Raw genomic sequence first — 20237 nt, forward strand, 5'->3', positions numbered from 1 at the left:
TACAAATGGTCTATTAAACATTGCATGTATTCGCTATACACCATAGCTTTGGAAGTTGAATAATCTGACAGGCTGATGCCTCAGTCAAGTCAAATGTAAATAATAAATGCTTATCCATCTAACCCGTTCAGACTGGCTTTTTAAATCCTGCGTTTAGGTCAGATCTATAGGGAATAACATGGCAAACCCTGTATACCATGAGTATTCTGCCTAAACATATTCTTTAAAGATAACTGAAACAGTGCAGTGGCTTCTCACAGTATGTCCAAATGCTAATGGCAGCTACTAGAGTTTAGCGAGGCTGGAAATAAAAGCAGTGTTTTACCGTACCATAACAGATGCTGGCACCACATTCTGCAACTCCTTTTTAAAAATTTATTTCTCACCAACAAAAAATACTTTTCTAGTTTTTTTTATATGTGAAACTAATTGAATGGGTTGACCATTTGGATTTTTTTTTTGTCTAGCACCGTTGCGCACTTAGAGCTTTCTGGTCCACAATGTGGCCGTTTTCGGAGAAATCGATATACTTTTAATTAAATTACAGAACAACGCAAGGTTCAACTTTAATGCAAACAGTGCTATTTCAAGGTTTCAGGCAAAACTGCAAAAAAGTTTGCTTAAATTTAGACTCCAAGTTTAGTTCAAAAAATGCGGAAATCTTCACTTCCATTTTAAACCATGTTAAGCACTTCCATTTGAAACCAAAATGGCATCATCCACGGTTTATTTTTTGAGGCATGACAGGGCATCTCAATACCAGACTACATGCGGAGAGAAACTTTGCCGGCAGAACGGTTCCTGAACAATAATTTTCACAAAATGCCCACATGAAGGGGATTTCTTGCACTTTGGAGCATGATATTTGGAGAAAATTTTTTTTTCTTCGAAAGGTCTCTACACTTCTGTTGGGACTGGTCTTAACTGGCATGAATTTCCTCAGCCAAATCTAAAATGTCAAAAATTTGGCGCATCTCCTTTCGCGTGGAATGACCCTCCTGTCCCCAAAATTTATTTCTGAAATCAACTGGGAAGTACTGTAAAAAAATTGTTTCGTGAACCTCGGCGGCTGTGAATTGTGACGAAACATTCAAGAAACGGGCAATTTTCTCTGTTAAGGTTTTCTGCCTAGATGCTGCCTCCTGGAGCATACTTCTTCACAACAGTTTTATCTTTTTTGGAGCACTTCTTTTGTTGCACTCCTAGGACCACAGCGGCAGGTCTAGGCAACCTTTGTTTTTCAAATTTAAGAATTTTAAACTTCGTGTATGAAATTGTCTTCTAACTTGAATATGTCAACAAACACTGAATCTCAAAAATTCAAAACAAAAATTTGACCTTTGCAAAACAAAAAAAAATTACATGACTTCACCCTGCAAGAGCAATGAATGCTGAACTAGCCTTCAGCCACATTTTCTTAGCTTTGCAGCCTTTTCATAAGATTTAGGAAAAATATATATCAGAAAATAATTTTCTGCACATAAAACAGTGACATTTGATGAGTAAAATTATTTTTAAATTGCTAAAAAAAATTCATGTAGATACAGCTAGAAGGGTCAGGGTTCGGGCTAGTGGGTAGTCAACATGAGGATCCATAGCGCACAAAATTGAAGTGACACAACACAAGCTCTAGTCTCATTCGAAGTGTTGTGTCCCTTCAATTTTGTGCGCTATGGATCCTCATACTGCTAGAAATAAAGTAAATTTTGCTGAAAGCTTTGTCCCTTCAAATGGAGATGTGGTACAGACTGCTGGGCACATTACGTTGACTTGAAATCCTATCATTTACATCAAGTGCTGTACTGCTTGCTACTTTGCCTTTCTGACTGGTTCTCACATTTCCTTGTCAAGTGCGAGTGAACTTTTAAAATGAGCAAGGTGCCACCTCTTTTTGACACTAGAGTGGTACGTGACCAGAAATGTAGTTTGAAGCAGCAGTCATATTCATTGCAGTCACTAAACGGCGACACACTGGTTGGAAATATGCAGAAATCAAGCCTCTCGGCACTTCAGCAGCCGACTGTGATGCAGGAACACCTTTACTGTGAGGCTGTTTATTGGCATGGGTGCACTCCAGAAATGCCACCTTCTAGCCCTCTTAAATAGCCACTGTCTGCAAGTTACTGCATCTGTTCTACCATGGCCAAAATAAAGGTGACCCCCTGCCATCATTGGTATCCTGAGAGTCTTCCTATACATTGCTCCCACTATAGTGGCAGTGTTTATCGTGCTGTTCATCCTTTGATACAGGCAGAGCAGTAGAAGATGCATGCAAAGTTAGTGGGCTTCCTCATAACAGGAGCATTGAAAGGACTCTGAAAATGAGCACCAACACTTGTTTGGCTGGCTGCTGTTTACTTCAGAAAGTTTTGCATAATACCTTTTCTGTGAGCTCAACTAACTGCTCTACCATTTTTGCATTTGTTTTGTCATAGCAGGGACGAGGGATGTTTCTTAGGAAGGCCATACATATTATGCAAAACCAGGTGGCGTTTTTTGGATACTGTATGGTTATACAGGCGTGCCTCGTTAATTATGGTACATTGGTCCTCCATCAAAACTGTCCATAACAAATTGGGAAGAAAAATAAAACAAACACACATTTATTCAGATATATACACTAAGATTACAGTATGCTTTTCTGCATAACAGCAAGCAGTGAATTCCAAATTATAATCTTGGAAACTTGAACATTTTCCTGGTCACAAAAATTGCACTGCAGTGCGAAATGCCTCCCAGGCCTTGAGAGACATGTCAGGATTAGCACTGGGTGTCCGATTCTGCGTTTGCTGTTGTATTCACAATAGCCCTGTAGATGACTTGTTGTTCACCACTTCCTGGGTCTACTGCATCAGCTGCAGGCATTCCTGAAGACTTGCAAGGAGGATGTCATTGATGCGCACATTCATTTGCCTGTGACCTTCCTGCAAAGAATGCGATTTCTTGGCTGATCTGTGACAACGATGGTGAGCCAATGTATAGGTGGGCTTTGTTGGCTTTGCGGAATCCTTCTAGGTTTGTGTGTGCATTTGCACCTTTTGTACTGGAGTCATAGATTCGCTGGTACACCTATTTGTTTGCATATGGTTCTCTGTTCATGACAGCACCATCTGCATGTTCCCTGACCAAATCCCAATTCTGATGTTGCTCCACAATGACAGACACTGCACTGCTGAGTTGAGCAGTTCCCCAGTCCAGCAGTATCGATGCTAGAGTGTGTGTCAAAGCTGAGGTCAAGCGTGGGACCTGTCTAACTCCCAAAGTTTAATTTCAGTTTCATCCCTCATTGGTTGGACTAAAATTGTTCCTGCTGCTTATACGTATAAATTTAGAGCTTCGAACTGCTGTTAAGCTGAGTTCTTCTGCGCTTAACTTCAGTCATATCTCAATACCAAACATTGCTTAATTTGCAACGCAGGTTGGCGCAACAAAGGTTGAGGAAGCTTCCATTCTTTTCTTACAATGTTTAAACGTTTATGGAGGTGGCCATTTGAACATTTATCTTCACATCCTGCAGCCTCAGGTGAAACTGTGGCATGAGGAGATGAAAGAAAAAATATACCCCAGTGTGCCCTTCTAAACACCTGCCCAATGACAGCAGAATCTAATATACAATGAATATTGTGCAGTGAAGATTTTTTCCCTTCCATGTATCTTTGAACATTTTTTTTTCCAGAAGTGGTTGCCCCCGTCATCCAACAAAGTACTGCAGCTTGTGCTATGCACGAAAAAACCACTGACATTATTTCGCTGTCTGATTTTCTTCAAGCTATGCGACAGCTAAGGTGCCCTGGAGACTATATCAGTGAAGCCTTCAGCAACATTGGCCAAAATGTAGTTAAGGTACTGTGCTTCTGCTAAGTGTGCATTGTTTGAGGACCTGATGCCAACATGGTGTGAACATGACATTCAAGAGCTGTCTTCACGATAGCTGTCTTGACAAGTTTACGGTGGAATGAATTGTACAGAAGCAGTCCTTTATTAAGGCACTATCTCCTCATTGCTCATCAGAGCAACCAAACTGCCATATATATATAGCCAAGAGAAAATCGGACAGTGATGCAATGTCAAAGTGGTTGTTTTCTGTGCCAGACGAGCTGCAATCGTTATGCCAGATGACTAGGCCAGCCATTTCTTGCATGAAAAGAATGTGAAAAAACAAACAAACATAATATCAGATTTGTTCAGTGCGCAGGATTCACTGTACATTGGATCCCGCTGTCTTAGGTACGGTTTCTTCAACGGCAGACTGGGGTACATTAAAATGACTGTTTTCATGAGCATTGCAAAAATGTCAAAGTCACAGAATGGTGGTTTCCTCAACTTTCGTTGCAGAGTATGCAGATGCCAACATACCTTTGATATATTGTCACGGGAAGAAGCATTTCTGATAAACCGAGAAATTGTCTGAGCAGAAATAATTCCTAGTCTGAAAAGAAAAAAATGCACATCTACTCCATCCGACATTTTACTGCAAAAACCTGCAGTCATGATGATGCTTATGCATTCACAGTGCCAGCACTCTTTACTGCACAAGTCTGTGCAAGAGTGCGAACAGTAAATGGCAAGCAGCAGCAGCAGTGTGTCATCCTTTCCTCTGTCTTCATTGTCTGTGTACTTAACCAAAAATAAAAATTACTAGTACTGATGCTGCGAGACCAGACCCCTTCTCAACGAACAAGACATTTCCTACAATGTACTTCGCACCAAGGCACTGCGAGTTCTCTGTTCGAAACATAAGTTAAGGAACTGGACAACTCTTCTGCACAGTGCGGATGTTAAACGAGTGATGTATTCCTTCCAGTCCTCATAAACTGGCAGTCAAACGACACTCTCAGTCACATGCAGCGCCACACTGATTTAGATGTTAGCACACACACGAAAACAGCGCGAACTTCACGAAGGACGCAGAAAGGGGAGACGAGACACATGTTAGTTTCCTGTACACTAACATAAGAAGCGTTCCATCTGAAAATAAGGCTCTTTCTTCACTAATTGATTCATGCAGTTTGTCTATCATCGCACTTACCGAGACCTGGTTAAATGACATGGTTCCTGACAATTGCATTTTCCTCTGCGACTCCGAATTTAACATACTTCATTGTGACCGCGTAAGCCGTAGGGGTGTACTTCTTGCCATTACAAAAAGAAGTCACTGCTGTGCTTATTGAGGTCATATCATGCCTCGAGCCAGTGTGGGTTCGCGCGAAATGTGACTCTACGGATGTCATTATTGGTGTTTACCACCCTTCTGACATGAACATTTAATCTTATGTGAATTCTGTAAAATGTTAAGGGAAGTTACTGTTCAATTTCCTAATTCAGGCTTACTATTGATAGGTGATTTTAACTTTCCAGCAATTAGTTGGTCCTCACTAACAGCTCCAGCTAATGATCCTGAAGCTCAGACTTTCCTCCAGTCTTGCCTTGTTTTTTTATTGCAACAACATATTTCTGAACCCACGCGTCGTTCTACCACAGTTCGTGATCTTATCCTAACCAGTAAACCTTTGTTCCAATATTACACTTTTAGAAGGCCTTACTAATTGTTCCATAATCACGGGAAATCTCAATTTCGAGCCCCACAAAAAAGCAACTCGCAACAAACAAATCAAGTGCTATAACCGAGCAAACTTCGCCAAAATAAATGCTGAGTTGACAGTTTTTTCTGAGCACTTTCTTCTCAGTTTTTGAACACGTTCAGTGGAGGTCAACTGGAACCTGTTCAGTAATAAACATGCTGCTCTTATTGACAGATTCATGCACTAACACTGCGCATTGGTATAATCGGCACTTACTTCGCCTAAACAAAAACAAAGAAAGCCTTTACAGACAGGCTGACAAAAACAGGCATTGAAACGCTACAAAGCATGTGATAAGAATTATCAGTTCATGACTAATTTGCTCACTAAAATGGTGTCATTGCATGGCGTCAATTTTGAGAAGGAAGCATTCGAGTATTTTTTATTTACTTACACATACTGCTGTCTCTTCTGTTAGAGGCATAACAGGGATGGGTTACACAGCATTTGATTACAGCAATGTCAAAGAAATGGTATGGCAGTTCTCTTTGAAACTGATTATTCGGCAATGCACACAGAGAACCATCCAAGTTATTCCATAATTTAACATTCAGTGGACCATGATATGCCAGCGTGAGCCAGTTTTGCAAGCCACCCAAGAGAAACACATTAGGTAAAAAATGGTGAGGCATAGTAGTGATATCATTGTTAAACAGTGCGGAAAGAGGGGACACATGAAAGGAAGACAAGCAACACAACTGCTTAAGAAAATGGATCATTACCAACTCGCCCAAACAGAATTAGTGCTGCTATGTTCACTTTGTTTCAAGAACTGGTGAGCGGTTTCGGCAGCTTTGCCTTGTACCATTCTTTTTAGTTTTCATTTACCCACTGCAGTACATTTTTCACATTCACACTGCTCTGATGTAATAACCACCAGCCCTTCTGACATGTATGATCTTGACAAAACCCAACGAAATTTGGGTGCGCAGAAAAACCCATATACATGCGCCATAACCCATAGCAACATTTGCAAGGCAATCATGAGAGAACATGCACGCTCCATTCACTGGTGTAATGCCAGGAAACTGGTACACAAGGCACAGCAATGAAGTTTTTCCTATACAGCCACATTCCGCAAACTTTTGAGGCTGACAAAATAGAAGATAGTAGTGCAGCACAAGGTCATGACTGTGACTCAAGATTTCTGGATGATAAAATAAAAGTAAATGATAAAATAAAAGTGACCATAAGGTACCTCAACCGATGTTTTCTCATAAATTAGTACAGTACCAAAGAAGGCCGTGTAGGCAGCTGCGCAGCACGGAGAGCTCACCTGAACTGGTTCCAACGTGTCATACTTGAACACTGCAGGATGACTTTTTGTTTACGCTTAAAAATGCACTTAGTGTTACAACTGCACAATAAACAAGCTGGAACGTACACGACCGCAACAAAAACACGAACAGCACCAATCCAGCCACAGATATAAACAACCCGCGGCACGCAGAGAATGATGCTGATGTCGATAGGCAGGCCGTCCCAGGCAGATGGCGCTGCTGCGCCACCTACGAAATGCAATTTTTTTGCAACTGATGCGAAATGCGCTGGAAGCATGGCTCAAAATTCGTAAGAAACGACACCACAATAGCACTATAAAAATAATGAGAGCTGTCAGCAAAAATAACGAAAGAATAGATTTTACACAAAACTGCCAACCATGAAATCAAAACCGAAACTCGGCAAGCGACTTTGGTTTCTTTTTTTTTTTTTTGCCATTGAAACGCTGTTATTCCTGAAAACGGCACAATTATTTTTTCTGTATGAGTCGCGTCTGCGTCACGGCAGCGGCAATTCTGCCAGGCATGAGTAATATTTCAAGCAGAACTTTAGAAGCTGTATATGTATATCGGAGGTCTAGAAATGCTGTCTCTTACTGGTTGGTGACATTTGTCGTCATCTTGCCGCGCCTCAACAGAGCTTATCAACATTATGTTAGATTTTAATTTCTTTCAGGTGATTAACCAACCCACTCGCGGTTCAAACATTTTAGATTTAGCTTTCTGCAATGCGCCCGAAACGATTAACGAAGTGTTACTCCTTGACGGTTTTAGTGACCATAAGCTCATTCATCTACGACTTAATGTCCCATTAGCGTTTCAAGGTCTTACATCCAGGAAAATTCGCGATTACAGTAGAGCTAATTATAGAGATATGAATATTGCACTTAATGATTTTTTTATTCAAACGTTCTTGCCCTTATTTGCAGACAGGTCCGTCGATCAGAACTGGGTACTTTATAAGATCATGAAGATCATGATGTCCAATCTAGTTTACAAATATGTTCCCTTGGTTTCAATTTCAAACGACAAATCTAATCCATGGTTCAATAGATCTCTCCGCCGTCATCGAAACAAAAAAAAGCGTTTGTACAGAAAAGCTCGGTTGGTATATCTACATCGGATGCTTGGAAAAAATACGATTGTCTGAAATCTCACTGTTCGGCCCTCCGGGCATCAAAGAAAAAATATTTTTCTCATGATCTACCCGCCCTCCTAAAATCTAATCCCAAAAAGCTCTGGCGTGTGATATCTCCCGACAGTACTAGCAACCAATTTTCATTGTACAGCGACGATCACGTGCAGCTTTCGGAGAGTGAATGTCCCCAAGCATTTAACAGATATTTTGCGTCAGTGTTCACTCGGGAAGATCATTCCAACATATACATTGTTCCTGATCGTGATTACCAATATATGGCCCCTATTACCATTACCGCTGAAGGTATCGCTCGTCTCATTGCAAATCTTAAGGTTTCCTCATCAGCTGGTGTTGACAACATAAATTCTAAAATATTGAAAAACACTGTATCAATCTCCAGTGAAATTCTATGCCTCATCTATCAGCAATCATTATCATCTGGTTTACTTCCTACAGATTGGAAAATTGCTAAGATCATTCCAGTGTTCAAAAGTGGAAACAGAAATTCACCAGAAAACTACCACCCCATTTCGCTAACCTGCATTTGCTGTGAATTACTCGAGCATGTTGTCGCTTCCCACATTTACTGCCATCTGGAACTTAATTCTTTCTTTTTTCCTAATCAGCACGGCTTCCGGAAAGGTTTTTCTTGTGACACCCAACTGCTAGAATTTACAACTGACTTGGATTTCAACATGGATGCTAACCTTCAAAGTGACTGTATCTTTTTAGATTTTGCTAAAGCCTTCGACCGTGTTGCACATTCCCGCTTGTTCTCAAAATTGTCTGCTCTGTGCCTAGATTCTTTAACCCTGTCATGGCTACGTAACTTTCTTTCATTTCGCCAGCAGTTCACTACAGTAAACAATTTCACCTCCCCACTAAGTGATGTAGAGTCTGGTGTACCCCAAGGCAGTGTTCTTGGCCCCTTATTGTTTCTAATATACATTAACGACTTGGCCACAGACATATCTTCTTCTGTACGACTCTTTGCTGACGACTGCATCATTTACCGGCCCATTAATTCTATGGATGATCACCTTGCTCTCCAAACTGACCTGAACTTAATTTCAAATTGGTGTAGCAAATGGCAAATGATGCTCAACTCATCTAAATGCAAGGTTATCTCTTTCACCTGCAAGCGTACTAATTCTAATTTCTCGTACTCCATTGAAGGTACTGTAGTGTCTCGGGCATCATCTTATAAGTATTTAGGTATTCACCTCACGGATAATCTTTTATGGGCCACGCACATTCAATCCATCTGTGCCAAAGCTTCAAGATCAGTTGGGTACCTGCGGCGAAACTTGCGAAACACCCCTAATAACGTGAGAAAAGTCGCTTACTTAACAATCGTGCGTCCTCAACTAGAATTTTCTTCACCTACGTGGTCTCCTTATCAAAATTACCTAATCAACATGCTTGAACCCGTACAAAATAGAGCCGCTCGTTTCATCACACAAAAGTACCACCCCCGTCCAGCATCACTAAGATCAAACTTGATATCTCCCTCGAACCATTACATATTCGCCTTTCCATCGCTCTTTTATGCTTACTTCATAAATATCGTCACAGCACCAGGCCATCTCCCTTGCCCCTCGAAGAGCCTTCACGCATTTCACACCGCCTACATAATCAGTACAGCATTAAACGCATTTACGGAAGAACCCTAGCCTTCAATTCATCTGCACTTCCACGTGCCATTATTCTTTGGAATGATCTTCCCAACTGTATCGCATCTATCGGCAACCACCAATCATTTCAAGACCAGCTGCACAAACATTTTCTTTAACGACATTGTGTCTTGTTTCAGGTTGTTCTGTGTCCTTGGTTCCCTTTTCTTCTCGTTGGTATAGTATTAAGTTTTGGTTTCTTGTGCAATTTCAACCATTAGTATATTTTTTATGGCTACTGCTTTTTCTTTCGATGCGGTGATGTATGTCTTGTAGTTACGTTTTGCCCTGTATATTTATAATTTCGTTTACTTTTTGCCTTGTATCACGCGTTGTTTTTAACTCATTGTTCCTATTTGCTTAATCTATTGTTTTTGCCCCCTTACTCAATGCCCTTCTGGGCCCTGTAAGGTATTTTGAATAAATAAATAAATAAATAAATAAATAAACAGGATTGATTTCGGTTCCTCAGCGTGCACTGCATCGGACAGTACACGGGCCTCTAGCATTAACGCCTCCATCGAAATACGACAGCTGCCGGGGTCGAACCCGCGTCTTTCGGGTCAGAAGCCGAACACAATAACCACAGCAGTGGCTGAATGGATGTGCTACCATTCATGGAGGTTCACGGAATATGTGGCGAAGCTATTAATTTTGCAGTCTCAATCCCTTTTCTCAAGGCGTCGTATTGCGTTTCACAAGGACGGGTAAAGAATGCAGGCCAAGATAAGCCACGTGTACAAAAATGCAGCAGTGCCGCACCGTATATTTCGCGGACGCGACACGCCACTGTTCACATATGTACTATCGGGGACAAAAGTTTGCTGGACGAGAGTTCTTGGAAAAACGTCCATTGTAGCTCCACCTCGCTAGTCAGTTGCCTTTTGCCGCTCCTTGCGAAAAGTGACGCCCCCACTTTCTGGATTCTCGTTGTGAACCGCAAGCGCGCAGGCTACAGCGCCATTAGCGACGTGCACAGCTCGCGTCGTTATTCAGGAGTTCCCCTACATGATTGAATTCATCATTCTGCCAAACTGTTCTCATGAAATCATCTTGGGTTTGGACTTCCTATTGCGCCAAAACGCAGTCATCGATGGTGCTCGGGCTGAACTCGAGTTCTTTTTGCTCTCAGCGGTTCTTTGTCGCCCGATGCCCCTTGCCCCTTCTGCTGCTCCTGCCAAAGCCGTCACTGCTGAAGACACTCAACTGCCTCCCTGTTCTTCTGTTCTTGTGCCCATCGCTTCTGACTTTGTTCGCGACGGCAACATACTTTTTACACCATCGCCTCTTTCTGTGCCACAAGTACATGCCCATACCTTACGCCGTCCTCACCCTGTCAGCTGGCCTTAGCGCATTGTTCATGACCAGTCTGTTTACATATGCTTCCGTTGTGTGTCGCGGTGAGTGCCTTGGTACCGTCCAGATCATTGATTTCATTCTCTATTGCGATGAGACTGACGCTTTGCTGTCCCTCGACGTAGATGCCCTCCACACTTCGCTCGACACTTCACCTCCAGACGTTTTCCTTCCCTCCATCAACGCCTCTCTCCCTGCACCTCAACGCACTCAACTTCTCGCACTGCTTCATCACTTTCGTTCCTCCTTCGATTTACACCAACCCACTTTGACCTGCACGTTGACTGTCGCCCACTACATCGACACCAGTGACCACGCCCCTCTGCGTCAGCACCCATATTGTGTCTCCGCCAGTGAGCGCTAAGTTATTCAACAACAAGTTGACACCATGCTTCAGAGCGGCGTGATTCAGGCCTCACACAGTCCCTGGGCCTCACCCGTGGTACTCGAGAAGAAGAAAGATGGCTCTATTCGCTTCTGCATTGATTACTGCCACCTGAATCACGCAAAAGGATGTTTACCCTCTTCCCCGCATTGATGATGCTCTGGACTGCTTTCAAGGAGCGGAACCTTTCTCTTCTCTCGATATATGCTCTGGCTACTGGCAGGTCACCATGGCAGCCAACGATCGCCCTAAAACCGCATTTGTGACCCCTGATGGCCTGTATGAATTTAATGTCATGCCTTTTGGCCTCTGTAATGCTCCAGCTATTTTGAGCGCATGATGGACACCATTCTGTGCGGCCTGAAGTGGAAGTTGTGCCTCCGTTATCTCGACGACATCGTGATCTTTTCGCCCGACTTTGCGACTCATCAGTCCTGGCTGAAGCACGTCTTAACCTGCCTTACGGATGCCGGCCTTCAGCTGAACTTAAAGAAGTGTCGATTTGCTGCTCGTGAACTGAAAATTTTAGGCCACGCTGTGTGTCAAAAGGGGGCGTCTGCCCCGACCCCGCCAAACTTCATGCTGTGACTGCATTTCCAAAACCTACTTGCATTAAGGAACTGCGCAGCTTCCTAGGCCTCTGTTCCTATTTTAGTCGCAACTTTGTGGCCATTGTTGCCCCTTTAACTCAGCTTCTCGGCAGCAACGTGGATTTTTTCGAGTTGGTCGCCTTCCTGTGACAACGCCTACAACACCTTGCGAAGTCTCCTCATGGCACCACCCATCTTGCATCACTTCGACCCGCAAAGCTCCAACCACACACGGACGCCAGTGGCATTGGCCTCAGGGCTGTGCTCACCCAACGCAAGTCTGGCTTCGAACAATGTGTCATTGCTTACGCCAGTCGCACCATCATGAAAGCCGGATCCAGCTACTCCGTGACAGAAAAAGAGTGCTTGGCCATTGCCTGGGCCCTTGGCAAGTTTAGACTTTATCTCTATGGGCGTCATTTTCACGTGATCACCAACCACCATGCCCTATGTTGGCTTTCTTCGCTCCGGCGGCCTTGCTCGATGGGCTTTCCGTCTACAAGAATAAAACATATGTGTCGTTTATTGGTCGGGCCGCAAGCACCCGGACACTGATGCCCTGTCCCGCTCCCGGCCGAGCTTGCCAGCCTCTCCGCCCTCCACTCCGCTGTGCCTTCACTCACCACCTGCGCCATGCCTCGTGAGCAGCGTAAAGATCAATGGATTGCCTCTCTTCACGACTGTCTCTCCGCCCCATCTATGGCTCCAGCATCCCGCACGTGAAAAAAATTGTAAATTGTACGGTTTAACATCCCAAAAGAACCCACTGGCTACAAGGGTCGTCTTAGTGGAGGGCTCCGGATTAATTTAAAGCATCTAAAGAAGACTGAAGAGACATACACTTAATGCAATGTGACCATGCTGCCTCGAGAACTTTTGCATAGGCTGTCAGAAGCAAAAGGCCAAGGGCTATCACCAACTATTTCCTGCACAGTGTCTCATGGTGTCAGAAGCTTCACACCATTTAGATAAAGAGAGCTAATTGATCAACAACTCAGAGCGAGACTAACACCGTTCTTGCTTTGGGTTGCTGATCAATTCGGCCTCACCATGGCATCTGCTAGGCATCCTGGTTAGCTTAAATGTAGAGTGACTGCCCAGGCAGGCAGTGGTCCCTGGCTCTATCGCCAGACTAAGACGGATTTCCCTTCAGCTGCAAAGGTTCTGAGAAAGCTGTTTAGCTTTGCTCTACAACCGTATAATTGCGGTCAAGTACAAACTCATGAGTAATTACTGCCTAATTGAAATGTACTTCACCTTGGGTGTTTCCCTTAATGGACTACATTTTGAATGTGCACTCCAAGGGCATCTTCCATTCCCCAACATTCTCCTTGCCCCAAAACAGATAGCGATCTGAAACTCAAAACAAAACAAGAGGCTCCATGCTGACACTGTCAACAGGAATTTTCTATTCAGTCTTTGAGAATATATGCATCCTGTTGTAACGATACTTTTGATACAGCATTGTGTACACAGACTTAGGACATAAATCAATCACACTCTCACTTTACAGTTCTTCCATTCAGTGACTCTCACGATGAATGTTCATGTTTACTGTTTGGTTATGGGAGGGTTTCTGCTGTAGTGCTGGCTGCATTACCTACCCCTTTCCAATTTCCTATTTTTCTTTTGCCAAGGCTGTGAAGTCTGACTGCACCTGTTTCAATTAATAGGTACATTTAGCAGGCTAGTAGCTGCAGTCCACAGAGTGTTCGAAGTTACTTTCTTTGCAATGGAATAAAATGTAGCAGGAAGCTTTAAGATACCTGGATTCTTATGCTGCAAACCTGTTGGACCTAACATGGGCCTTCTGGCAGTTTCTAGGGGTCATCTTTCTGCATTTATGGAGTACACAGAAACTTAGGATAGATAATGCTTTGTGCAACATGCATGGAAGCAACTTCACATTTTTTCTGCTGTGGCTGCAATCCTAGCAGGATGACCTAGAGGATTAACTAACACATGCTGACATTTGAGTTTAGGTTCCCTCTTGGGCTTTCTAGAAAGTATATGCTTGCTGCACCAATCAAACATAATCTGATCTTGGGCCTCAAGATCACCTTGTAAGCATTCCCATCGAGCAACTCTGTCAGAACAGCCATTGGTAAAGCAGCCCAGTCAGTGTTTTTGCCCCTTGTGTGTTAAAACGCTTCAGTAAGTTTCCTCTTTGAGACAGTTCTGTGCATTTGTGAAAGGCAGGCTTGATTCTGCATTTTTAACTAAAACATACATATACATACATACATACATACATACATACATACATACATACATACATACATACATACATACATACATACATACATACATACATACATACATACATACATACATACATACATACATACATACATACATACATACATACATACATACATACATACATACATACATACATACATACATACATACATACATACATACATACATACATACATACATACATACATACATACATACATACATACATACATACATACATACATACATACATACATACATACATACATACATACATACATACATACATACATACATACATACATACATACATACATACATACATACATACATACATACATACATACATACATACATACATACATACATACATACATACATACATACATACATACATACATACATACATACATACATACATACATACATACATACATACATACATACATACATACATACATACATACATACATACATACATACATACATACATACATACATACATACATACATACATACATACATACATACATACATACATACATACATACATACATACATACATACATACATACATACATACATACATACATACATACATACATACATACATACATACATACATACATACATACATACATACATACATACATACATACATACATACATACATACATACATACATACATACATACATACATACATACATACATACATACATACATCTTTATGAACTCTCACAAGGTTACATTAGTAACAGAGGAGAGAGGACGCAAGGCAAAAAGCTGCGTTGGTGCAGCTTGAGGGCCACCCTGCGCCCTCTGCCGGCGGTATCGCCAGGCAGCTAATCACAACAGCAGTGGAAGAGCGCACTCGCAAGCACAAAAGAAAATACAGCCACAAAATATATACATTAACATTTGCATGATGTTATGCCTCTATTATCACTCGACATTATTTGACAAAAGAAACTGCTCAAAATATTTATGTACAGGAAACGCATTTATAATCAACCGAGATACAAATCAAGTAGAAAGAAGATACACAAAGCTATATGTATATGTTCTAATCATGACGTCAAAAATTATGCACATTGAAACAAAGGAATAAGTGTTATTAATTTATGCCGTGAAGTCTTTTCAAGTATGATGTTGTTCTTGTGCACAATATTGAGGTAATGTGGTAGACTGTATGTCGGTGACTGCTTACCGTATGTAGTGCGGCAGAAAGGTACGGACCATAACATTTTGTTCCGTGTGTTATAAGATGGAATCGAACGAATGAGGTTGAAACTTGATAAGAGGAAATCTTTCTGAGTTGAAACAGCATTTTTATACATAGAGATTAACTTGAATGGGAATAACTCAGAGATTTTCATTATACTGAACCTTACAAAGTAGGAACCCGTATGAGTACACCACAGCACATTAGCTATTAATCTAATTGCTCGTTTTTGCGCCATTAGAATTTTCATTTGCTTTTGCTTGGTTGTTGTCCCCCAGACCATGAGACAATAAGTTATATGTGGCAATATTAATGCATTGTAAATTAATACTTTAACTCTAGGCGGAAGTGTATGCCTCTGGCGGCATAGGATGCCATTAATCTTGTTTATTTTAGCGCAGATATTCTCAGTATGTTTATCCCAATTAAGTGATTCGGTCCAAACAACACCAAGACATTTCACAGCTGGCACGACATCAATTTTTTTGTTTGCTAACCAAAGGTCAAAATTTGCACGCATCATTCTGTTTTTAGCTCAGAATGTTATTGCTTTGGTCTTCGTGATGTTTACCCTTAGGTAGTTCTTAAAGGACCCCTGACACAGGAATTCTAAGAACTTATTGACGTGTTCTAGCAGGTCTGTTTCTGTGTTACCTGAAGAAAGCATTTTGAGGTCGTCTGCATACGCTATTATGTTGAGAGGAAGGGGAGCAGAAAATATATCATTAATGTAAATACTAAATAATAGGGGGCCCAGAATGCTGCCTTGTGGTACACCAGAGAGGATAGCTTGCAAGGTTGATTTGTTTACGATATTTCAGATATGATTCAATTAAAGATAAGCTGTTACCTCTAATTCCATAGTTATTGAGTTTATGTACCAGTAAAGCATGATTAAGCAGGTCAAATGCTTTGGAAAAATCAACAAATATTCCTAGTACAAGGAGCTTTTCCTCAAACGCATTTATTATTATTTCTTTTTGCTTAATTAGTGCCGTTTCCGTGGACCTTTGTTTTCTGAAATCAAACTGACTGTCTGATAGAACTGAATGTTTGGCTAGAAAAGTATTGATTCTCACATAAATAATCTTTTCCAGACCTTTGGATAATATCGGAAGAATGGAAATAGGCCTGTAGTTAGCCATATCTGAGGTAGCACCACCTTTGTGAATGACAGCCACTTTTGCTACCTGCATTTCTTTTGGAAACACACCAGATTCTATCGCTAGATTATAGATATGCATTAGTATTGGAGCTAGTATGTCAACTACAAATTTGAAGGGTTTGATCTGAAAGCCATCTTTATCTTCAGCTCTGCTATTTCTTAGATTTCTAAACACTGTCACTGTTTCACCTTCATCAGTGGGATACATGAACAGGGATTCAGGAATGCATGGTGTATTATACGCGTAACCCACAGGTGTGTCAGAGGGACAGCATAATGTTTTGGTTATGTTAACAAAGTAATTATTACATTCATTACACAGTTCCTCCCCACCTCTTGGTATACCATCTTTCACTATTGTCGTAATAGTTGTATACCATCTTTCACTATTGTCGTAATAGTTGTTTTTGAGGTGCGATTTAGTAATTTGTGCAGTTGGTCCCACTGGTTGTGAACACTTCTATTGGACCCCACTGAAAATGCATTACTAAAATAGCTTAGCTTAGTAGTTCGCAATTCTCTATTCAGCTGGTTTCGGTATTTCTTATATTTCTCAAGCTTGGAAGGCTCCCGTGATTTCATGAATTGCGCAAACATTTTCTCTTTGGTCCTCATTTTGCGCAGCAGTTCTTGCGTAACCCACGGCTTCTTTCGATTGCGTTTGCGCGGACGGGCTAGTGGAAAACATTTATCATATACAGTTTTAACTTTGAACAAAAAAGCATTATATGCGTCATTCACGTCTTTTAAAGACAGCACATCGTCCCAACTAGTTTCATATAACATCGAACGAAAATGGACAAGTGTGCTGCATGCAGAGCTGCTACAACTAACATATCCAAATTTTCTTTTTTTTCCCCGCACCATTACCGAGTGGAATCAGCTACCACCATCATCATTGAATTGCTTTTGTTTCATGACTTGACTTGTACAAATTTGTTTTGTGCTTATTGTGCCCCTCCTGCCAGGGCCCTTCACTGGAACTGCAGTATGCTCTAAATAAATAAATAAATAAATTGCAGAGAAAGTGTTTCAAATATGCAATGCTTCTGTCCTGGCAAGAGTTTATTCTCTAGGCAAGCTTGAGATAAACTACGGTTCAGTGCTGACTTAGGAACCCTTATGCAAAGTTAGCAGTAAGTGTACCAAAAGTACAAGGCATTTAATTCCCCGGAGTAATTGGAATACGTGAGAGATATTGGTGAGGACAACAGCCCTATACCTGGCTTGAAAAATGATGATATTTCGTTTTTATTCATTATTCATTTTGTTCATTTATGTTTTATTAATTTGTGTCTGGAACTCACTGCTAACAATCATCAAATCATCGAGTACAGAAGCATCATTCCATAAAAACTTGAAAAAGTGTGTACTTTTTAAATACCTTCATTTGCCATGCCAATGAACCCTGTGTTTATTGTGTACGGCTTTTATTGCTTGAGTGCTTTTATATAGTATTGTGTTCTCTTTTTGCCATGTTCCTTAATACGTTTGTAAAATTGAGCATGCTTAATAAAATGTTTTGTTATGATTGCTTATTCCCACTGCACCTTTTTCCGGTATGCAGTTGCTATCTACCATATTTTATCATGCGTCATATACGAGGTGCCCCAGCTAATAGGCTCCCGTGATTGCTTATTCCCACTGCACCTTTTTCCGGTATGCAGTTGCTATCTACCATATTTTATCATGCGTCATATACGAGGTGCCCCAGCTAAAAGTATCCAAGCTTTTAAAAAACACAGAATGTCCTAGCTGCGTGAGACCAACTGAGGGTAGTTCAGAGTCATGTGACCTAGTCATACCTCGGCACCATGGGGGGTGTCTCAATAACATTCGCACTCACAGCCACTCACCCTCACATCCACTCACTCGTACTCACACTCATGTGCACTCACACTCGTAACCAATCACTCGCATTCACACTCATGTCAACTCACACTCGTAACCACTCGCATTCTCAACCACTCACTCACACTCGTACTCATGTCTACTCACGCTCTTAACCACTCGCACTCACGACTTACTCTCACACTCATGACCACTTGCATTCACAACGATCACTCACTAGCAATCACAACTTCTCACTCACACTCACGTCCACTCATTCGCACTCACACCCATCACCACCCACACTCACTCGCACTCGCGTCCACTCACACGCACGACCACTCACTCACATGTGAGCTGATATGAGTGCACTCAAGAGTGAGTGTGCCGACCTATGGACCTAGTCTGCAGTTTTTTTTTTCGTGCTTCAAAGTTAATTAATTAGTTCAGCATAATTAGCTAACTTTTTCATTATTGAATTGAGGAACAAAGTGCCAATGTAGAAGTTGTAAATTGTCTAAAAAAATCGCTAGCAGCGCTGTTTCCATCAAGGTACGATTTACACCAAAAGAGTCATTATGCATTGGAGAAAAGGAGCAAGCACATATGCCAAGCATGGAAAGCTGGTCTCTAGATGAGAGACGCTTGCACTTTCAGATCATCTATGCTTAGGAACTACCAACAAAATCACAGATTGCAGAAAATATGTGGCTGCCACATCCATCTCAGATTACACACAGAGCAGTGGGTGCAATATTACTAACGCCTACTGTTTGCACTCGGAACCGTTTAACACTAGTACTTTGTGTGGACGTATCATCATTCCTGTGTCCAATATAAGATAAGACAACAGGTATATGCCATCATGAAACTGTTTGCAACAATGTCTAAAGGAAATGATCTTACAGCCCAATGCACTCTTCTAGGTTACCTGACTCCAGCTCCCTTATTTCAGTTTTGCGACAACGTCATCCGTAACTGCAGCTTTCATGAGAGGTGTGAGATAGATATGAGTTTGACGATTCAGCAATTTGAAAAAATTGTGCCACAATCTAAGACGAAGAACGGGCACAATGAGTACGGGCTGTCACGACCATTTTTGCAGTAAACCACGAAAATATACGCTCAAAACCTACATCATACAAAAACCACTCCGCCGTGGACTTTACACGAAACCCGCTAGGAGAAAAGACTAAAAAAAGCGACAGTTACACAGTCAAATCACCGACAATCAAAACAAGTGCCACCAATGCTGGCTTGAAAGGCCAGGAATCTCACTCTACCGCTGAACCACTCACCGATAATTTTCGCACATATGCAGGCCAGGCAAACGTTGCTACAATACACTTGGGCCAGGAAAGACGCGGCGCTGCATTTCTGCATTCACTAGAGAGCCTACATGTAAAAAGACGGTGGCGCGCAACATGTAGGCTCCCTAGCATTTACCCATCGGGGCGTCTGTTTGGGCGTCATGGCAACAGCAGACAACACCTTGGCAACATTGCATTTGTTGGGAACGGGCGTGAGCAACACTGAACTTGGCTGCAGCGTCTGTTTTGGCAACATTGCACTTGTCGGGAACGGGCGTGGCCAACATTGGGCTTGTCTGTAGCGGCTAGCAAACGGAAACACGCCCCCCGGGCACCAACGGGGCCCCCCCCTGCAAAAAATTCTGCGGACGCCCTTGCACGCAGAGAGACGGCGATGGTGGCCTTTCAGCCACCATAACTTTAACTCTATTGCTAACTATATTTGCATAACTATATTGCTATA

General features: G+C 41.9%; 1 protein-coding gene and 1 long non-coding RNA gene across 4 annotated transcripts in view; one reads left to right on the forward strand and one right to left on the reverse strand.

Moving 5' to 3' along the window:
- The window catches only part of LOC149358301 (uncharacterized), a 310815-nt gene that overhangs the window by 43146 nt on the left and 247432 nt on the right, over positions 1-20237 (forward strand). The gene's annotated exons all lie outside the window — the stretch shown is intronic.
- On the reverse strand, positions 2588-20103 carry LOC149358303 (uncharacterized). Its single transcript, XR_016288651.1, has 3 exons — positions 19763-20103; positions 4357-4429; positions 2588-2924 (listed from the first exon to the last, which is right to left on the reverse strand). It is a non-coding gene; the product is annotated as an uncharacterized LOC149358303 (long non-coding RNA).

This window comes from Amblyomma mixtum, chromosome 2 (assembly GCF_055824585.1).
Source record: "Amblyomma mixtum isolate Tamu chromosome 2, ASM5582458v1, whole genome shotgun sequence".
NCBI classification, from domain to species: Eukaryota; Metazoa; Arthropoda; class Arachnida; order Ixodida; family Ixodidae; genus Amblyomma; species Amblyomma mixtum.